Source organism: Poecilia reticulata, chromosome 8 (genome assembly GCF_904066995.2).
Source record: "Poecilia reticulata chromosome 8, P_reticulata-male-v2, whole genome shotgun sequence".
Taxonomy (NCBI): Eukaryota; Metazoa; Chordata; class Actinopteri; order Cyprinodontiformes; family Poeciliidae; genus Poecilia; species Poecilia reticulata.
Genome location: NC_088837.1, coordinates 16,123,833 through 16,141,091, shown reverse-complemented (window position 1 = coordinate 16,141,091; position 17,259 = coordinate 16,123,833). Strand labels below are relative to the sequence as shown.

The following is a 17,259-nucleotide window of genomic DNA, read 5'->3' as shown; positions in this document are numbered from 1 at the left end:
TGGCAGCAACAAAGCCTGATGCTTTCTGTGTCTTTCAGCCCAGGTGGTTAACAGATTGGATTACAGTAGACAGTAAGAATGTTATTATTTTGACACTTCTGTCAGAGCCCACAGGGAGCGCTGTTTCCTCCAAACCAACCAGTGTATGTTCATGAATGGAAAAAGTCAGGAGAGGTCATTGCATAAAAAAACTATGTCCTGATTATTTCTGACTGTAAAATATGCAAAAACTTTAAAAACCTGTCAAGAGGCTAAAGTTAGAGACATATGTTTGTTTTCTGTTTGATATGTGAATCCAGCCGTGTGAACGCCTGCTAAAATATCAGATGGTGTCAACACCCTTCATCACTGACGTAGCGAGGAGCAGGTGGAGGAAAACTTATGAGTTTGGAGACGTAGTTTTTTATTTGTGTCATTCCTGAAGGATTTTGATCGGTTTTTGGCTGATCTGCCTTGTAGAGACCTTCTGACCTCCATCACACAGATGCTATTTCATCTTCACTAGAGTTATCTAAATACAATTACAATATTTGTCCATTTAATGTTTAAATCTAAACCTGTGATCTGGACTTTAAAAAAGTGCAATCTTTCATGATAAGTTTAATAAATTGTTTTTTTCATTAAAAAGTTAATTTAAGAGGTTTTTATTATCTAAATTCATATATCTGCTGTAATAAGTTATAACTATGGAGTCGAAGGTTCTGGTTCTGTTCTGAACATCTGGAACTCAGAAATGGAAACATGAAACCTCCTCTTGGGATCTTAAAGGCCAGGAATAACCTTCTGATCTTATAAACAATTACTAAATGCATTGAATCAAACACTTTTCAACAGATTTCTGTGTTCAGCATAACACACCAGCAGGAAGATTTGATCCAACCTGACTCAAGTACTGGACAACTGGACGTTTGCCATAGTAACCCAAGTGAAAGAGCTGCTGATCCATGACCACGCCTCTGTTCTCCCTGAATACACCAGGTGAGTCGGGCCGAACCAAGGCAGCGGGAACGAGCTCAAACAGATAATAATCTAAAAGTGTGAACTTATCTTTAAACTTATATAATGGATAGAAAAAAAAAGTCTCCTTTTGAAAGAAGGGAATGTTTAATTACAAATTCCTTCTGTCAATAAAGTTTCCACATTTTCCAAGTCCTGTAACAACTTGAGACAATTATGTAACATGTTATTGCTCTTTAAATGATCTCACTGCAAAGACTCAGCCAAAAAGAAATGAGGGACATGTTTGCGCCTCAGTTACCCTTTGGTCTGATGTTTGTTATTGAATTTGGGTCTGTTCCTGCTCGCCAGCTTTCATCTACTTTAAGATTTGGTTCTATTTCTCTCGTTTCCTGGTAGATTAAGCACAACAGAACCAAAGTTCTTTGAAATGTTTTTTTGAGACCATGATAATTAATTCATGTCTCCATGTGTTTAAGATCCAGCCTCTCTCTGAAGCTAAAAGACCTCTACCAGCAGGAAGATCACCTTAAAGTTTGATAAAGTGGAGGCTTTTGTGGATGATATTTAAGACGGTGGATTAACCGTACCTCGGTGGCCGATGTCCAGGATTCCTCCCAGCTTTGGCCTGAGGTCTCCGTTAGGAGCCCAGAGGAGGACTCTAGATGGGAGGATCATCAAGCTGGTCAGAGTGAGGAGGAGAGGCATTCAGAGACAGTAAAACTGTTGCCTACTGACTTTTTTCTGATGTGAAGATGATTTCTTTACAGCTTAGTGTAAGAATGTGACAACTAATCAAATTCTGATTATGAAGAGCATTGTAACCCAACATTACATGTTCCATATTTATCAGAATGTCCACAATTCATAGTATTATAACATTCTACCACAAGGTGGCACTTTTTATCTGATTATGTGTAATTTTGTATCATTACAGCTTCACAGATTAGCAACGTTTAATCCTAAACGTATGTAATGTATTTTATTAACAGTGAAATTATAATCACTTCATTGGCAAAAGGATTTCATTTTACTTACTTTATAGCATTATAAACCCTGAATATGTTACACAAAGCTCCTCTGCGACACTTTAAATATCTGTAGTCATGATGTCACTCATAGTCCTTTTAGTTATGAGCTAAACTTGTGACTTTGAATTTAATTCCATCTCAAATAAAGTTAGAGTTTCTTCCTTTGCATTGCAAAAAGAAACACATATGAAATATCAGGTAAGATCACAAATATAAAAACTTTCTGGATAGTATTTGATTACATGCATTCAAACAGTATTACTGGTAACACAATTAGAGGGAAAACAGAAGTGAGAAAAGTATCTGTGTAAAATGAGGACAACCTTTTGGTAGTTTGACGGCAGATTAAACTGAATTTTCATTCTCTGTCAGTGAAGCATCTCCTACCTACGCCTCCCTCTCTGTTCTCACAGGATGCAGCTGCAGACCTCGCCTTCATTTTGATACCTTAATGCAAAGGAGCGGCTCAAGTCTCAACCGTTTGTGGAACTGCAAACAGTTATTTCTAGTTTCAAACAATTAAGTTAAAATCAATTCAGTTTATTGACAAAGCACCAATTCACAACACAGGCCATCTCAAAGCAATTTACAGAAACAATCATTTAAGTCCGACAAAGAATACATTTCAATTAATCCAAAGTTCAGTTTATTAATCAAATTGGTTTAGCATCTTTCATTTAAGTACCAACTAAAATAATCTTATGTGTTTGAGAATAAATGTAGGAAGTTCTGGAGGACGTGTAAAACACAATCTGACCTGACTGACAGAAAAAAAGAAGGGTTATGATCAAATCTAAATAAATCATCTTTTAATCTTTTGGCTTTGGACATTATAGGTTCTGTTTAAATGTTAACAATTCAATTTTATCTCAATTCCAACTAAAGATTAAATATATTTAGTTCAGGCTTTGCACATGTTGATATAAAACATAAAAGTATTATTATTGTTATATTAAACATTAAGAAACTGACAGTTAAAACCTCAATGTTTCAAGAACTATTACTTTAGAAACATGACCCTGCATTTTAGGAGAAGAGGCCTGCAGGTGTATCCTGTGAGAACAGAGATGTGATACTTCACTGATTGTGGATAAAAACCTCAGTTTCACTTATTAAATTAAATGATTGACTCAAACATTAATTTGACCCCGTCACATCATTGTTTTTGGACCTGTGCAGAAAACAAATATCACAGGTTTACAGTTCAATGAAAGCAAACTGAACAGACATGTTTGATTTTTTCCCCAAATCAACAACTATCTCAATGAAAATCAGAATGCTGCATTATGATGTAATTTTTATTCATAAAGAAAATACAGACATAAGCATGTTTTATTTTTCAGTTAGGCATTATTAATTTTGAACAGCTTCTTTGACCTTTCATTTCATTTTTTTTATAGTTCATTGTCATTTTGTGTTGAACATGTAAAGTGATTCCGGTAACCAGATGTCGTCGACACTATCACCGTTACACCACTTGCAATGATCAACCCTCCCCTGAGGCTTGTGTCTGATGGATTTCAATTTTTCACTTTAAAAAGTGATAAAAGTAGGGATCATAAACATTAACTATGAATAAAAGACAAACAATGTTGTTAACGTTGTTTATGATTTTATTAGCTTATTACATTGATTTGTGTTATTTGTAGGAACAAGAACAGTAAATAGGTCACTTGTTAATTGGTAGTAAGGTCTGCTTTGAGTAAAAGTTGGACTTTTTTGTTTCTATTTGCTATAAATGATAAAATTGAAAATGAAAGCAAAGCAAATGGTGAAAAGCCACAAAAACTTTCAATTTGAGAAATATTTCAATTTGTCTGTATCATTATGTTAAACCATGGCAAGATTATTTATATACCATATTTCAGAAACAGGCCAGTCAATGTACTAAAATGATAAAAACATAAAACACCAAAGAAGCAAGAAACATATTTTTTTCAAATGTCATCAAAATCATCATCATAAAACACTGGAGTGAAGACAAGAATTAATCTGCTAGTAGCATAAATGATGTCAGTTGTTTCCATGGAGAAAATGTTTTTTTGTTTTTTTTTTACAAAGAGTCAAGAAAGTCATCCAAACCGTGAAAGAATAAAGCTCCTCCTCCTGTCTCTTCCTCTAAGTGTCAGTGTTGTATTAAATACCTCCTTCAGCATCTCCTCTCCTCATCCTCTAAACTCATCTGTTGGCAGTGAGGTCACTTTACAAGTTCAAAGATCATTCTCACCACACACTAACATCATGCTGGGGACCCTCTCTATTCTCATCACTGCTCTAACATGTAAGGAGGATGAATTACTGCAGACTGGAGTTCATTCATCAGACTGTGTGTTACTGTTGACTTCATGTCATCTTGTTGTTTCCAGGTGTGAGCGGAGCGACTGTGGTGACACAGACGCCTCCTGTTGTGACAGTGAGGAAAGGAGAGACGGCCACCATGGACTGTAACCTGGGGAGTGTTACTGACAGCAGTGCCCGATGGTACAGACAGATCCCAGGAGAAGTTCCTCTATATATGCTTAGATTTCATCATAGCTGGAGTGCACCCAAATATGACACTGGGTTCCCCTCTTCAAGACACACAGCAACTCATCAGTCAATGTCAGATTACCGTTTGCATATCAGCAGTGTGGAGGAAGGAGATTCTGCAGTTTATTACTGTAAAACATGGGATGACTCTGCTAAAGAGTGGGTATCACAGTGATTCACACTGTGACAAAAACCTCCTCAATAACACTTCTGCTTTTGCTCTCACTGAGATGCATGGACTGAAAGTGGAGCCACCAGCAAGAGTTTTAGTCAACACATCGTTATTTGACAGTATTTACTCTCTAATCTTTTTTCTATAAATGAATAAAACTAGCAGATATTACAATTTCTTTACAATGATGTTAACACCAATTACCCTTGTTGGTACAGACAGAGCCCAGGCAAAGTAGTTTCTCTCTATGTTTCATCCAAATATGATCTCAAGGACACACATCCATGATCGGTCAAACAATAATTATTGTTTGACTATCAGAGGTATGGAAAAAGAAAGACATTTACTACCAAAAAACTGAGGACACCTCTGTCTATGTGGTTCATACACTCAACAAAAATACTTCTATTTTAAAATGGGGACATCTTGAATTAAATAGTAAGAATGTTAATAATTCCAAAACTAGTTTTTGAGATTTTACATCACCAAAAGTAAAAAAAAAAAAAAACATATTCAAAAAATAATGAAATTCAACTTATTAATACTGTGCTGATTATCAAAGGCCATTCCATGAAATGTGTGTTCCCAAGGGTTATGACTTCATCTTTAGAAAAAGTAATCTGATGTCATTCACATAAATGTGATGTTGGTAACTAAACATAATGAGTTACAAATATTTTCATTTTAAGTTATGTAATGTTATGAAGAGTTTTAAACAAATAATTCTCATGGAAGTATTGTAATAAACAATTATTATTATAAGCAGATGACAAAACAGGTACATTCTGGGAGAGGAAAAACTTCTCATTGTCTTAGATCTGTAAAGCAAGGGGGAAGAGCAGGCAGAGCATTTGAACTTCATGTGAAAGTGATTATTAAAAAGCAATGTAGAAGTGGAGGTTATTGAAAACATCTAAACATATAAAAGAAAAAAAAGAAAAAAGGCAAACAAATTGTGAAACATCTTTAAATTTTTGCCATGCGATGTGGTTGATAGCAGCTAAACACAACAGTCTCAATCATAAATTAATTGTTTCTTTTTGATTTCATATTTTGTAGAAACAAAAACCACGATTTAACTCGTTGTAATCTAAAACGTTTTTGTAACAGAGTACGGTTTAGTCTTAAATTTTGTACTGTAAGCACTGAAAAATATTTATTAATAAGTATCTGGTTTTAGTTGTTTAAAATACTTAAAAGAAAAGAGGAAACTGAATTTTCATCCTCTATCAATGAAGCATCATCTTCATTCTCTGTTCTCACAGGATGCAGCTGTGAAACATGACGTGAAACGTACTGCATTTAAAAAAAAAAAGAAAATTATCTACACTGACCCCAGTTGAGCTAAGTCTTACATTTTGAGAACAAGGAGAAAAAGAGGCTGAGTTATTATGCATCTGTGTAATCTTCAAGACAAAAAAGCACTTCTGATTCAACTGCATTTTGAAAACAAACACAGGCAGGCATAGGGAGGGATAAATTAAAGACGTACTCCGCCTACAGGGGGTTTGATTGCTACACGTTTCTCAAAAAGATACACGAACCACTGGTTCTTTTCAGAAACCACCCACATTTCTCTTTCCGTCTCTCATGGAAGGTGCAAAGTCATCTCAAACTTCCAAAAAAATAAATAAACACCTTTCCGAGTTCCTACGTTGCAGAGGTGCGACGGATAAGATACTGACACACATCTGCACGATCCACACCAAAGAACTACGTGGCACACACAGATAGTACCATTAAAATCGGCTTACTTCAAGCAATAGCTCGCTTTTTTTTTCTTACTGCTTTCAGTTAAAAGGCACATTCTTTTGTCTGATAACTACTACTGACTCTTTTTTTTTTTTGTAATTTCTGTACAAAGACAAAGCTAACAGTTTTTTTTTTTTTCTTGTTTTGTTTTTCAAGATCAATATAACCTTTGAGTTTCTGCAAGTGATCTTCAGGATTGTGAAGCAAGCGGTTTGTCAAAGCTGCAGATCCACAACCTAAGGAAGGGTTTTAACGGACAGTGAACTCCAACTAAAGTCTTCTAAATTATTTCCTTTCAGGCTGGCGAACAGAAGACGAAATGTGTCAAATTTTAGCAGTTCAACTGTTCATTCCATCTCTTTCATTTGAAAATAAAGCTAAAAATAAAAAACACAAATTCCTATCATAAGACTCCTTTGTCATACTCCTGCAAAAATAGCACTTTTCCTCTCATTTGACAGCAACTCTTTCGACAGAAGCTTATGTACGTGGAGATTTTAAAACAATCGCCCTCGCTCTGGCCGCTCACGCCGATTTAGGCACGGGCGCCTGTATAAATATAGTTTTTCTTCTGAAAATGGAACCATCTTTGTTTACCTGTTTCCTCCCAGTTCTCTTTACAATTGTCTCAGTAAAAAGCTCCCCCTCATTTAACCCCCAATTTTTAATTTTCAGTTCACAGACACAAACATGCGAGCACGTTTACAAAAAAAAAAAGATGAGAATATTTCTAAAATATGCGGCACAGTGAAACACTCTGAGGTGAGGTGGGTTGAGAGGAAGATGTACGGAGGAATAAGTAGTGTTATTGTGTTTTAATACAATTCAATTTAGTTCTATTTCCAGGGCTGGAACACGAGTTGTCAGGCTTGCATAGAGGAAAAAAAAAAAGCCAGCGACACTTCTTACATTCATATTTTTTTTTTGTCACCTCTGCTCCCAGCTTGCATTTCTCCTTTCTTCCTCTGGCTGCACTGGCAGCGGCCCCTGCCTGGCACCTCGGGAAATGTATCTTAAATGCAACCGTGGCTGCACTTAACACACCGTATGAGGTGAGGGGAGGCAGAGGACAAACCCTCACGCATTCTCCTTTTACTCCACTAACTCAGTTTTACAGTCATAAAGCAAAAATAAAAAATAAAATAGAAAAAAAGTTGCGAGTGTTTACGTCCTGGTTATAACAGCGTGACGCGTGACGGCTGTCGCCCCCAAAAGCACTGTTGTACAGACAGCAGAGATGTAAAGAGAGATCAGGGACGGACCAAAGAGTGAGGAGGAGGCAAGCACAACTGGGAGGGGGGGAATACTGGTACGTGCATCACCAGACTTAAACCTTTCCGGGGGGGCTGAGCGTTTTAGAACAACGGTCCTCCGTCCCCGCCCACGCCTGGCAGAGATTCACCTGAGGAGCCGCCCGACTCCATGCCGGCGGCCTCCAGGGAGGCGGGCTCGAAGGCCTGGTCCGCCCCCAGGGCTTCGTTCTCCGTCTTGACTCCGTCGGGGAGGAAGGAGGAGTAGGCGTCGCTCGCGGCCATCAGCAGCTTCAGCTTGGGGATCCAGCTCTTTCGCACCACGCGGCGGGCGTTGGTGGACATGTCCGCTGCGATGGCGTTCATCTCGCTCTCTTTGAAACTCGTGGCAAAATTCTGGCAATAAACAGAGACAGACAAGACGCAGTTAGGCTGTTGGAGAAACACCTGTCACGCTTTAACCTGATTAAAATGCTGCACAAAGGGAAGCACAAGTGAAAATACTTTGGGTACCCTTGATTTTATGTGAAACCTATATCTGTTAATATGGAGTTGCTTTTCCAACTGATTAAATGTACTCAAATTAAATTGCATTTTTATTTTTTAAAGAAAACTTAAAACTTTAAAGAGTCTGACTTTAAGCTCATTTATCAACCTGCCACTATCATAATGTCAAGCAAAATTTCACACTTCCACTTAGGCAGAGGCTTGACTTTTCTACAGATGTGACAGATTAGTTTTCCCACCCCTGCGGTTTTGGCGCATCGCCAGCGTGCAAAGGTGCAAGTAGGTGGGACAGCTTGCATAGCTGCTTTTTCCCCACAAACCCTAAGAGATGAAAGAAAACAGTCAGATTGAAAACTGTCGGTTAAATTCTTGGGAATTCTTTCAGTAAAATATTCAAGTCCCACCCTCACTGAAAAACATACTGATACAAAATAAGTAAATATTTCGCACAGAGCACGTAGTTTCTTCAATTTCCTTTGTGATAATATCTTGAAATAGTTCTGCAGCTACGCAGACTTCAGATCCGTTTAATCTTCAGAGCATGTTTCTGCTCCCATCATATGTTCTTGAAAACAACTCAATTAAACTACAATGGCTAAAACTAGAAGTCAGTCTTTCCAGGTGCTCTAGGTCATCGAGAATAACTGGAACTCACACTGAAATGATTCACTTCTGCAGCCGACACAACTGGAATAAAATGACTACATAGAGCTTTAAGACTTGTTGACCTATTTTATCCATGTATTGATCCAGATATCAGGCACTCACTTAGCCATCTGTTAACTGACAGCCATGGAAGAAGAAAGAAAAACCCTTCCTAAAGATTTATCTCCAAAAATACTGAACTTCTCGTTTTAAAACCACATAGTTAAAATATTGGGGTGACGCTGAAAGTGGGAAATCCCACAGACAAATCCTTTGACTCACATTTGCTAGTAAAATGAGATGGAACATTTCTGCATCTTCTCAGAACAACTCAAGACTTCGCTGTTCGATAGAGTTTAGTAGATTGTGGCTACAAAATGGATGGTGCCCTCGCATTTCATCACAAATGTTAATTTAATTTATTGGACTTTGTGATAGATGGTAGCACACTTCTTTATTTACCAGCAATTCCTTCAAAAGTCACATTGGTGTCACAATTTTAGAATAAAGACAGATTTCCTCAAGCTATTAATGGAGAAGGAGAGTCATTAGGACCAAGGAGCATCCAGAAAAAGCAAAAAAATGGCAAAAGTGAAAATCTAGCACAATATGGCCATCCATCTAACAGGAAAGCCTTAATTAGAAAATCTGATAACTCTGGAGGAGCAGTAGAGATCCAAAGTTAGGTTGGTAGAATGGATTTACATGACAACTATTGGTTTTGCCGTTAAGGATGATCTTAACGGTGGTAAGAAGACGTGTTTTGCTGGAATATGGCAATACGGTAGAGCTGTTGTAAAAGAATATTTTAGTAATCGAGTAATCTATCGATTATTCTTACGATTAATCGAGTAATCGGAGAAAAAAAATTCTAAAGAAAGATATTGATAAATCTGGTGTAACACCAATGGTAACACTGATCGTACCAGGTCCTACTGGGGACCCACACCATTGTAAAGGTCAAAGGAAGGGACACCTGGGTCCACGCCACACAGCGCAAGGGCCATTTGGGGGAGAAACCTGAGGTGCCAGGGGATCTGGACCAGGGGCAGCCAGAACCTCTGTCCCAGAGGAGCTTCCAACTATCTGCCCACCTGCACTAACCAGTGACAGGGCAGCGTGAAGCGCAGAGCTGCCCATGGAGAGGCAGCAGGACAACTGGATTGAAATACTCCAAAGAGGAGGAGAGAACAGAGAGCATGATGCAGCTCTCTGGAAATTAGAAGAAAGGTGAAACAGACCCGGATGGAGAAGGAGAAAATTCTGGCACAGAGGACATCACAGTGCCATGCTCGGAGGGGCAAACTTTCATCCTCTGGACGGAATGTAAAACAGGGGCCGGTGTTCTAAACAGCTGTGGAACGAACACCTGACATAAAGACACCTGTACTCCCTCTCCATTGATTGGAGCATGGAGGGGAGGGGGACTGAGACCAAGCGACATCTGTGTCATCCTGAGGGAGACCATCTCCCCTTGGGCAGAAAAGCCGGCAGGGACCTGACCTAAGGAAACCGTCTTCTCCTTCCTGGAGCAAAGGAGAGGGCGAATAACAACTGTTCTCCGAGACGTCCACGTTTGGAGCCAGCACATTCTATAACACTCGGGGTCCTTGACTGTCTTATTACAGACTCAAGAGACTAGATGTCCTCCTTCAAACCTGAAAAATCAAACAAAACTAACTCTGCCCGCGGCCTAATTTTTGTTGTTTTTAACTTTGTTTTATTTCTACTATATTTTTTGTGATTTTATTTTATTATTTTTATTTGCAGCAAAGTGGGGACTAAATGGGGAGGAGAAAAAAAAAAGTTAAGTTAAACGTGACAGCCAGACGGAGCGGTATGCCATATAGCTAGGATACACATACATTTGCTGGACGGTGAATGTAACTCTGTATCTGATCCATTTATATGACATGTGTGGCTTGTAACATTTGATCATTTTTCTGTATTATAGCCTGCTTTTATATACAACCAAATCTCATTATTTCTCAAGGTAATTTACTCTCAGGGGTTCTGATCGGGTCCTGAAACTGGTTAACGGACCTGGTGGAGCATAGAAACAAAATGAACGAACTCCAACAAAACGTACAAAAGACGAGATGCTAACCAGTTTTTTTCCATACATGCTAGGCTACATGACGGTGCAACATTATCCTTATGGCTACCAGTATAGTTTTTCCGTAAAGCAATATGTTTCTAATCATACTTACTTATAAAGTATATGAACGTTAGTCTTCTGTCTTGATAAAAACTGTTCACTACAAATCCCTGGTTACACCGAAGGCTGCCAGTCGTTATGCTTGACAGCTGCTATCCTTTGTTCCTCGTTGAAGGTTACGCAATAAAATTACAAATTCGGTTTTCAACCTTATCCGTTTCTGCAGCCGACCGTGCAGCGTCCTGTGAGCATTTTTACCGCAAAACAAACTGAATAAAAGAAATATTAAGCTACCACATGTCTGTTTTTTTATTTTTTTAACCAGCTTTAAAGGAGCGCATAGGTCGTTTTTACTAAGGCTAGAACTGTATAATTTAACAGCTTCTCTCTTCCGGTCCTCGATATTCGCGGTCTTCGAAGGACCCGGATGCAGACCCTGAATTCGGGCACAGCTTTTAACACACGTTTAGGAAACGTGACTTATTATGTGAGAACATAGGATTCGACGGGTTTGGTGCCTATGACGTGTGAATGGACGTCATAGACGTCAGGGTCTTTATCTGCACTTTTTTCTTCTCAAACCCTCACTTTGCAGTCCTTTGTCGCAGAGCCTGGATAAGTTACAGTTCATCTTGCGTTACAGCAGAAAACTTTAAGCTTTTCCTCTAATTAATTGAGTCTACAGTGATTATGGATAGCGGATTGACCCAAATCGTCACTGTCAACATCCTAAGGTTTATAGTTCATCCACTTTTCTTGAACTTAACCTGGATGGAGTGGATGCGTTTGGCAACTGGAGATCCCACTCGCACCACCACCTGCGTTCTGATGAGGATTTTAGAAGACATCCTAGAGCTTTTTACATCGAACGCTCAAGCTAGTCTTCCAAAGGACTGCCGCACCGCTGAAGCCATAAAATCCATCGTTGGCAACAAGGTGCCTGAGGCCTTCGCCAAGGTCATCAAGGTTAAAGGAGAAGTCCGAACAGAGCGAACTGACAATTTAAACCATCTTATTGTCAAATATGTGGTGGAAAGAGTCAATTCCAACGTAGACTCTGACTCTGACGACAGAAATCACGCTGATCAGCTGATCAGCGATATGGTTGACGAGATCAAAGCGATGATTAAGGATCTTGTTGTCAGACTGCATGCATCTAGTAAGGAACCGAAGAAAGTCGTGGTCCGCCCAGTTGAGCCAACATCTATGCTCAAACGTCTGAAAGGGAGGATCCAGGGCTTTTTCACCAAGTTCACTCGGAAACATTCATCTAGGGTTGCTCCAGTGAACCTACCGGAAATCCCAGAGACCTCTCACACCGTGGCCAACAAAACTACGGCAACCTTGGTTCCTCCAGCGATCTTGTCAACAAAAGATCGCCCACCTGAGGAAACCTACGTTCCTTCAGATAATGTGTCAGACGTCATAGATCTAGAAAATTATCCTGAGATCCCGTCAACCATGGACTCTCAGGAATTTGAACTGGAGCCAAGGTACAACATCATACCCAGGGAGGCCTTCGTTTATCCTCTTGAGAAAGAGGATTTCGAGCCAGAGCCCAGGTTTGATGAGATCACACCTGTGGAACCGTTCATTTGTCCAGTTGAGTCATTTTAAATACATTTCGTAGTAGTTAGTTAGGCCATTTTACAATTGTTTGCTTAGGCGTTAGTTAGGTCTTTTTAAATTGCGTAGGAGTTAGTTAGGTGTTTTTTATAATTGTTTGCTTAGTAGTTAGTTAGGTTTTTAAATTGCTTAGTGGTTAGTTAGGTTTTTAAATTGCGTAGGAGTTAGGTGTTTTTTATAATTGTTTGCTTAGTAGTTAGGTGTTTTTATAATTGTTTGCTTAGGAGTTAGGTGTTTTTATAATTGTTTGCTTAGGAGTTAGGTGTTTTTTATAATTGTTTGCTTAGGAGTTAGGTGTTTTTTATAATTGTTTGCTTAGGAGTTAGTTAGGTCTTTTTAAATTGCGTAGGAGTTAGGTGTTTTTTATAATTGTTTGCTTAGTAGTTAGGTGTTTTTTATAATTGTTTGCTTAGGAGTTAGGTGTTTTTTATAATTGTTTGCTTAGTAGTTAGGTGTTTTTTTATAATCGTTTGCTTAGTAGTTAGGTCTTTTCAAATTGCTTAGTAGTTAGTTAGGTCATTCTACAATTGTTTGCTTAGTAGCTACAGTGGATATAAAAACTACACAGACTTTTATATCAACCTGTTCAAATGTCAGGTTTTTTGATGTAAAAAACAAAAATTTTCACAGTTTTTTCACCTTTAATGTGACCTATAACCTGTACAATGCAATTGAAAAACAAACAGGAATCCTTCAGGCAGGTAGAGTAAAAATAAGCAACTGAGATAATGTAGTTGATTAAGTGTGCGCACCCTTTTAGAACAAGTGTGTGGCTGTGTTCAGATTTAACCAATTACATTCAAACTCGTGTTAAATTGGAGTCAGCACACACCTGATAAAGTTAAGCTGTTCTAGTAGGCTTTCTGTAGCCACATCATCCAGCACAAGGCATGGTCTGCAAAGAGCTACCACAGGATCAGATGGATCTCGTTATTCAAAGATATCAGTCAGGTGAAGGCTACAGAAGAATTTCCAATTTATTAAGTATTGCCATGGAACAATGTGAAGATTGTCATCATCAAGTGGATAAAACATGGCACAATCGTGACATTACCAAGAACAGAACGTCCGTCCAAAATTGATAAGACAAGAAGAAAACTGCTGATGGAGGCTGAAGAGAGACTGACAGCAACACTGAAGGAGCTGCAAGAATTTCTGGCAAGTACTGGCTGGACTACAGTAACTGACAACAATCTCCGTCTTCTTCATATGTCTGGGTAGGGTGGCAAGACAGAAGCCTTATCTCCCAAAGAAAATCATCAAAGCCCGGCTTAATTTTGCGAAGACATCTGAAATCTCCCAAACACATGGAAAAATGTGTTATGGCCTGATGAAACCAAGGTTGAACGTTTTGGACATAATTCCAAAAGGTATATTTGGGGCAAAAAAAACACTGCTCCTCACCAAAAGAACCCCATACCTACAGTTAAGCATGGTGGTGGTAGCATCATGCTTTGGGGCTGTTTTGCTTCAGCTGGAACCGGAGCCTTAAGGTAAGGTAAGGTAAGGTAAGGTAAGTTTATGTATAGCACATTTTCAGCAACAAGGCAATTCAAAGTGCTTTACAGGAATTAAATTTAAACCACCCTTATTCAGGGTGGACGGAATTATGAACAGTTCCAAATATCAGTCAGTGTTGGCACAAAGCCTTCGGCCTTCTGCTAGAACTTCATCTTTCAGCAGGACAACGACCTAAAAGACACGTCTAAATCAACAAAAGAATGGCTTCACCGGAATAAGATTAAGGCTGTGGAATGACCCAGCCACAGTCCAGACCTGAATCCCATCAAACACCTATGGGGTGATCTGAAGAGGGCTGTGCACAGGAGATGCCCACGCAATCTATCAGATTTGGAGCAGTTTTACAAAGAAGAGTGAGCAAATATCCCCACATCAAAATGTACCACACTGATAGGTTCCTACTCAAAAAGACTGAGTGCTGTAATAAAAGCCAAAGGTGCTGCAATAAAGTATTGTACGTTTTTTTTATTTTATATTTGGTGTGTAGACTTTTTATATCCACTGTAGGTCATTTTAAAAGTTTTAGTACTTGGGTCATTTTAAACTTGCTTGTTTAGTAGTTAGTTGGTTGTAAAATGGCTTGTTTAGTAGTTAGTTGGTTGTAAAATGGCTTCTTTAGTAGTTAGTTGGTTGTAAAATGGCTTCTTTAGTAATTAGTTGGTTGTAAAATGGTTTCTTTAGTAGTTAGGTAGTTAGGTCCTCTCCATGGGCTGCCACCTTATCGTGGTGGAGGGGTTTGAGTGTCCCAGTGATCCCAGGAGCTATGCTGTCTGGGGTTTTATGCCCCTGGTAGGGTCACCCCAGACAGACAGTTCCTAGGTGAGGAACCAGACTAAGTGCAGCCCAAAGATCCCTTATGATGAGTTAGAGCAATGGACTTAGTGTTCCCTTGCTGGGGCGTGGGTCACCGGGGCCCCCACTCTAGAGCCATGCCTGGAGATGGGGCACGCTGGCGAGCGCCTGGTGGCCAGGCTTTTACCCATGCTAACATTAGCATTATGGCTATTATTAGCATATTGAGGGTTATCGCTAGAATGTTGACAAGCACAAAGTTAGTGAACTAACAATTCAGTATGCTAACATTAGTGTATAAATTAAAATTATTCAACATAATAAACTTAGCTTAAGTGACATCAGTAGCACCTGTGATGTCACCGACATGTTAATTTACATTGACTTAATCCATTCAGTATGATAAATATTGCTAGTAAATATGAAATTATGTAAAATGCTTATTTTAGATTTAAGGCTAATACTAGCATGATGGCAATCATAATCATATTGAGTCACTAGTAGTATTGACATGCTAGTGACTCAATATGCTAATGATAGTCATCATGCTAACATTAGCCTTGCACCTAACATAAGCATTTCACATAATTTCCTATTTATTAGCAATATTTCCCATACTGACTGGATTAGGTCAATGTAAGTAAACATTCTGGTGACATCACAGGTGTTACTGATATCACAGGTGCTACTGATGTCAGCACCTGTGATGTCAGTGACATCACACTGATGTCAGTGTTACATCGGGTGTTACTGATGTCACTGACATAGTTTCATATTTATTAGCAATATTTACCATACTGACTAGATTAGGTTAATGTAATTAAACATGCTGGTGACATCACAGGTGTCACTGTGATGTCACCTGTGATGTGTGACGACACATCACAGGTGTCATTCAGTATGCTAATATCATTCAGTATGCTATAATGAGTGTATAAGTTAAAATGATAAAAAATGCTAAGGTTAGCATAAATGCTGTCGGTAACATGCGTGATGTCACCAGCATGTTAATTTACAGTGACTTAATCCATTGAGTATGATAAACATAGCTAATAAATAAAATATGAAATTATGTAAAATGCTTTGTATTTTAGATACAAAGCTAATGTTAACATGAGGGCTTGGGATTGCCACTCGTCCCGTAATGGAATCGTACTTGGCTATTAAATGTTGCATGGGCCGATACGATTTGTTGCGTATTTCTATAAATGTCCGATATACTCGCCTGTCACACACACATCAACACTAAGTGAAACCATAATGACCAAAATAAAACCCAGGAAAGCTCTGCTAAATTGTAGCGGTGGGACCGTATTAATGTCTTTGATGTCTGTCATGGCAGAGCGGGTGGAGTTCTGAGTAGTGTGACATCACGTGCAAAGTGTCAAAATTACTCTTTGGTTACTCACTCTCTGACTCTTGGTTACCTAGCAACAACTGATCAAGTTACTGGCGCAACCGTGCTCGTAACTGCTTAAAAATAAGTTATTAGCCACAGAAAACAAAATTGCATACAACTTTGGTCACCAACAAGTAAATTCAGCAGAAGATATATTTTATAATGATTTCTTTCTTTTCCATTTTTTTTTATTTTAATTTCCCTCTTAGGCAGTCTTTCTAGATTGCTTAAATACCACAGAAACAGAATCAGTCTCATTTACCAAAATCTCATATTGGAGCCATAAATCCATGCTTATCGAACCTTTGCTATGAACTGTAATTTATTTTCCATTGATTATTTCTGATTTAAATGCATTTGAAGAAAAACAAAAAGAAACCAATGGAAGTGACTCTTAATTTTGCACCACTACTAGATTTAATAATTTAAGACATCGCTTTAAGAAATACTTCAATAAATGGAGTTAGTGAGTAACTTATGACCGGTAAAAAATTAAGATTATCCAACACAGATGATTTTTGGCACATACATAATAACAGTTTTTGTTCAAAAGAACAGATAAACGGTATGTGCCAAAAATCATCTGTGTTGTGAATCTAGAAAGACTGCCTAAGAGGAAAATTAAAATGAAAAAAAAATGGAAAATAAAGAAATCATTATAAAATATATCTTCTGCTGAATTTACTTGTTGGTGACCAAAGTTGTGAGCAATTTTGTTTTCTGTGGCTAATAACTTATTTTTAAACAGTTACGAGCACGGTTGCGCCAGTAACTTGATCAGTTGTTGCTAGGTAACCAAGAGTCAGAGAGTGAGTTGCTAGGTAACCAAAGAGTGATTTTGACACTTTGCACGTGATGTCACACTACTCAGAACTCCACCCGCTCTGCCATGACAGACATCAAAGACATGAATACGGTCC

General features: G+C 38.5%; 1 pseudogene across 1 annotated transcript; it reads right to left on the bottom strand.

Annotated features, from left to right (window-relative positions):
- Window positions 1-6,103: 6,103 nt before the first annotated feature.
- On the bottom strand, window positions 6,104-11,837 carry LOC145552568 (nucleus accumbens-associated protein 1 pseudogene; annotated as a pseudogene). The gene is made up of 2 exons (XR_014088653.1): window positions 11,054-11,837; window positions 6,104-8,087 (listed from the first exon to the last, which is right to left on the bottom strand). The product of XR_014088653.1 is annotated as a nucleus accumbens-associated protein 1 pseudogene (transcript).
- Window positions 11,838-17,259: the final 5,422 nt, after the last annotated feature.